At 39.4% G+C, this 5,601-nt stretch overlaps 1 pseudogene; it reads right to left on the bottom strand.

Moving 5' to 3' along the window:
- Positions 1 to 3,665: 3,665 nt before the first annotated feature.
- On the bottom strand, positions 3,666 to 5,145 carry LOC110539554 (small ribosomal subunit protein eS8-like; annotated as a pseudogene).
- Positions 5,146 to 5,601: the final 456 nt, after the last annotated feature.

Genomic DNA, 5,601 nt, shown 5'->3' with positions numbered 1-5,601 from the left:
CACAAATGCATGCCATCACTTTGGCAGTTGTCAAACCAAACGAGTCCCCAGTATTAGTCTTTTCCTTTATGTCACACACTGGGACCTTGAACTTCTGGACTGTGCTGTTGCTTCCTCCTGATCCTTTTCACGGCACCACAAGCCACCATCACCCAAATGGTTGTTAAACTAATGAAAAGTTTGCAGCTCCTTAGAAAGTTGCGCTTGGTCAAGTGGAGCAGTTTCTCAGGGGAGATGATCTGGTATTCTCCTCTTCCCAAGACCTTTGACCGTAAATTATGCAGAGGTTAGTGACTTAGTCAGGATAGAGCGACTCGATCACTGGCCTCAGTGTGGGACTAGGTGTAGTAAAAATTGTGTTCCCAGCCTTCCTGGGTAGAAGGTGACTGCCTTTCTAGTCCTATTTATCCTGTTTTTACCCTTTCTTCTGGAAACACATCCCCCAACAAGACACCAGGAGTCGTAACAAAGGCATGTCTTGCTGATTGTTTTAAGGTTGGTTCAATCTAGTGGTTCTCAGTCAGAAATTCCTCAGCCTACCAGTCTTGCGCAGTATCTCACAGTGTGAATGTAATCACTTTACAAATGGTATCTTTTTTCTGTTTTTTAGTTTCTATATTGTAGTAACGGTGATTCTTTAAAAACCTATTCCATTTGTTCCACTTCTCATAAGACAGAGTTTAAAATGACAACCTTAATTTCAATTTGTCCTTTTCAAGTTGGTATCTTCTCATCACAGTTATTTATAAACTCTGTTGAACCCTCCCCCTTAAATAACAATGTGCTTCCTTTTCCACATAAATATTTGTAATATCCAAGGCTGATCTTTGCCTAACTACCATACCACATAGTGTTTCATCTCCTAGGTTTTCCCTGCCCTGAAGTCTATGTTTCCTTTATATCTGCTCCCTTCCTGGACTGGGCAGTGAGAACGCCTCGGTGATACAGACTTTTTTTTTTTAATTATGTAAGTATTAGCATAGTACCTGCTCAAAAGGCTATAGGTTGTCCAGTGAAGCTGTTGGATTTAAAACTGCATTTTTATTACAGGGAGGAGCTCAGCTCACAAAGCTTACAATCTGATAGCTTTTCAGATGATTCTATGTGATTGCTGAAATGCCAGTAGCAAAATTTATACTGATGAAATTGTCTTTGATTTCCTAAACAGTGTCATAGCTGAATTTAAACATATACATACGCATGCACATACACGCATGTCTATTCTATGTTTATTGGGATATATATATTTATTAAATTATTATATTGCATATTATACAATATATTAAATTACAGTACTAAAGAATATATATTTAATAAGTTTTTCATTTTTGCAACCCTCACTCTTCTGGCATGTAAGCAAGAGAAAATACCAAATTGGGTATGGTGGTGCAAGCCTTTAATTCCAGCACTCGGGATGCAAAGGCAGGGAAAGCTCTAAGAATTCAAGGCCAGTCTTAGTCCACAAAGCCAGTTTTAGGACAGCCAGGAGTATTACACAAAGAAACCCTGTCTGGAAAAAACAGACACTAAAACCAAGAAAGAAAGAAAGAAAGAAGGAAAGAAAGAAAGAAAGAAAGAAAGAAAGAAAGAAAGAAAGAAAGAAAGAAAGAAAATAAAGACCCAAAGAACAACTTTTGTAAAAATTAATCATTTCAGAGTTTTCTTTCAGAAATGGGTCATGGACTCTAGAGGGAAAATGCAAGGTCCAGATGTGTGTGTGTGTGTGTGTGTGTGTGTGTGTGAGAGAGAGAGAGAGAGAGAGAGAGAGAGAGAGAGAGAGAAAGGCAGACAGACAGAGATAAACAGAGAGAGACAGAGAAAGAGAGAGAGAGAGAGAGAGAGAGAGAGAATAATCAGTAAACTAGAGAAGGTTAAACTTCAATATCAAGAAGCTCAGGCTTATTGCAACCAGCTATCCAGTCTGTCAAACCCTTTCTTCCCTTGCTCCTACATGTCTAGCTTTGAACATTTACTTGGTTCCTTTTAAGACTCACTAATGTAGGCATGGTGCTTTGTACCATTCAGGTTTATTGTGAGCACAGGCACGTAGTGCTTAGCATGGTGCCTGCTGAGTGTTAAACATGCCCTGACAGCAACCGTTCCTATGATTTTGTGTCATGTCACCTTCCTCCACAATTCTTTGTAATTGCACCCTGTGATATGTTTTGAGTCTGGGAAAAAAAAACTTTAGGAAAAATAAAACTATAACAAAGAAGGGCAAAGCTCCCCATTCTGAGAAGGCTAAAGGCACCAGATATAAGATACTGTTGAGTAGAACCTTTCACTCCCGTGAGGACAAGCACACAAACTGGAGAAACTGCACAGAAGAAAAGCTTCCCCACACTCAAGCTGAAATTTCAGCCCATGTCTCCTGTACCTGCCTGGGTTGTAATGAGCATCTCTGGCCCAGTGCACCACACACAGCAGCACACAGCTCCCTCATGGACATGAAAACAATTCTGGATGGCAGGTGGGAAATGAGAGACTGTTTTCTCCCTGCATCCTGTCACCTTCCTCTTACATAGTGATAGTGTAACCCACAGCCTTCTTTTCAATAAGCTTTCCTACCCATTCCTACACCACAGCATCTCTGTCTTGACAGAGGAACACTCATGAAGGAACACTCACCTGCGGAGTCTGTGCAGGGTTCAGGGTGGGCGTCCTCACAGCACAGCAGACACTCTTTATCATCCCCAAGCCCTGTGCCCACAGCAACTGTCACTGCTGACAGGATGTCACCATCAGGAGTTTGGCTTCTCCAGGGGAAAAGGTCTCCTTCTGCACATCTCCATCCTGGACACCAGTTATACCCTCTCTCTGGTGCCCTGTTGTTTGCCAAGCCAGAAACTTTCTGGTCCTAATTATAGCATCTGTGTGGTGGCAGGGAGAACTGTGAAGCTGAACAGTTTCCTGGCTCCTGGGACTTTTCCATTTTTTTTTCCCCCAAAGCCAAAAACTTAATTGGAAGAACCTTCTGAAAAAACTGAGCATGTTGGTCTCTAAGCATTTCAAAGCTGAATAACACCAGGGCTGGATAGAAAAGGCTTTGTTCTTGGAAAAGACTGATATTTAATTCCCAGCATTCACATGGTTCACAAACATCTGTAACTCCAGTTCTCCTGGATCTTGGGCCCTCTTCCGACCTCATGGTTATCAAGCACACATGACACACATGGATGCAAACAAAATATATGAAGGCAAAAGAAACATAAGACAAAATGAATAAATCTAAAAATACACATCTATAAATATAAAGTCTTATCTGTAATTTGTACATATGTTGTATATAATTTGCATATCTATTTATATTCATATAAATATAAATTTTATATATAAAAATAAAAATATATAAATATATATGATATTATATATATAGAGAGATAAATTTTATAGATATACATATATATTTATAGTTTTAAGGAAAGAAATAAGAAAAAAAATAGCAGTAATCCTAAAACGGAATATGTTGAAGGGCCAAGGTCAGTATCTGCTCTAATTGTGTGGTGTCCAGGGCAGAGCTTCCCAGCCTGGCCCCAAACTTACATTATCAGTGTAGTATGTAGAAAGAAATTATATTTATTCAGACTTTGCAAAAATTGGCTACAGCAACTTCTGGGAACCCACTTTGTTACTGTGTACCACCAATCAGAGTAGTATTTTTTTTTTTATAGAACAATAACATCTTTATTACTTGTGCTATGAATAATGGTTTGTTTACCTTTCTGGGCCTGGACCTTTCTCAGATAGAACTCCACTCCTTGCCCTCCAGCACTGAGCCATCTGCTCTGCCCTACTGGCCAGGTCTTGAGGCAATGCAGGCAAGCCCCTGCTGGAACTGCTCCTCCAGGAGACTGCTGATTTTGGCATTCTTTTTTCTCTCATCATATTTCTTCTGAATTTTCTTGTTGTTGTTTAAAATCTCTTCCTCCTCAGGAGTCAGGGTGGCCCCCTTCTTGCGGCCCAGGGGCAGTGCGTGGCGGGGCTCACGCCACTGTCGGTACGGTGTGCTGTCAATAAGCACAATGCAGTTTCGCACCAGGTTTTTGGTGCAGACAAAATCGTAATTAGATGCATGGTAGACAACATCAATGATCCTTGTTTTGTGAGTACAACAGTCAGAGCCCCAGGAAAACTTCCCCTCATCCGATCTCGGAGCACAGTACAACATATTCCCATCTTGAACTCAGACTGTGTGTACGCGACCAGGGCCAATCTTCGTGTTGGCAGCAGGCCATCCCAGCTCATCTTCTGCTTCTGGTGGTAGGGCTTTCTCCTTCCCCAGGACTTGCGGTTCTTGTGCCATTTGTCCAGAGAGATGCCCGTTGCTCGGTGCGGGCTGGAAAGAGGAAGCCCGGAGTAGGATTTAATGAGGGAACTTAGCAATGAGGTTTTGTGTCAGATTCATTGTTTCTAATGCGAAAACCAATAACAGGAATCTTTGTTCTCTTGCAAGCAACCTTTTAGACATCTTCAGAGTTGTCTTCATTGGTTCACTTTTTAGCCATTTGTTTATGATGTGAGAGGTTATGGATGTTTGGGGTTTATTCATAGTGATATATGGTTTTAATTGAAGATTCATATCACTAAGTATAAACATTTTTAGTTACTTTTTCTTTAAATCCCATGTGAAACTTCAAAGGCAAATTCAACACCCTATTCATTATCTTATTATTTTTTTTGATAACAAAGTTAATACATTACAAAAGAACAAAAGTTTTCTAGTCCCAAAAACATGACATAAAATTCTGTGCTCTTATGTCTGTATTCTGTCTCTGGTTCAAATAGAACTGTAAAAATTTTAATTGTATGTGTTAATTATTCATCATTTTTGGTTGTGAACTTTAGATTGTTTATAAAGTTTCTCACCTGGTTCTGGATTTTTACTGAAGAATCCTCCAATAGCATTTGTTTTTGCAAAGCCAATACCATATAGTCTGTTTATCAGGAATCATGTATCTCTTCTATATTCTTTTCTGTGTCTTTTTTTTTTTTTTTTTTTTTTTGAGATAAGCCATTCCTATGAGTTCAGGCTACAAGCTCAAGCACTTGAACCGCCTGCCTCTGGTTATTTAATGTTGTAGTTACAAATGTACAACGTCCGAACCAGCTTTCCTTGTCATCATCACCACATGATAACCACTTCATGGTTCTAATGCAGTTCATCACTCAATTTCATTTCCAGGCTTGCACGTGCCCTTTTGTGTCCACTATTAACAAAGGATTCACAAAGTATTTGATTTGTCTTGTTCTTTGTGCTAGCGATAAGAACAAGGTTTTCGTAAAGAAAAAATCTCACTGGCAAAATATAAGTTGTCTTTGAGAAGTAATGAACAAAGCAATACATACTATTTTATTTATTGGCATTCTTGAGGAGAATGCATATGTATAGAATCAGGTCCTACAAACAGTATTTCTGGCAAAAAGACACCAATAATTTTGGCAAAATTTACCAAATTGTTTTCTGCCCACCCCTAATTACAGGAATGGGATAGAAACATCAAAAGTCTGGACTCATAAATATTAAAATACTCATTATCTTTTAAGAGAGTTCAGGTGGAAAATTAGATTTCTGTGTCTTTCCAGCTATTTATGACCTCTGTC

The sequence above is a fragment of the Meriones unguiculatus genome, chromosome 19 (genome assembly GCF_030254825.1).
Source record: "Meriones unguiculatus strain TT.TT164.6M chromosome 19, Bangor_MerUng_6.1, whole genome shotgun sequence".
NCBI classification, from domain to species: Eukaryota; Metazoa; Chordata; class Mammalia; order Rodentia; family Muridae; genus Meriones; species Meriones unguiculatus.
Note: the sequence above shows the minus strand (reverse complement) of the source record. Positions and strands in the feature narration are given on the sequence as shown.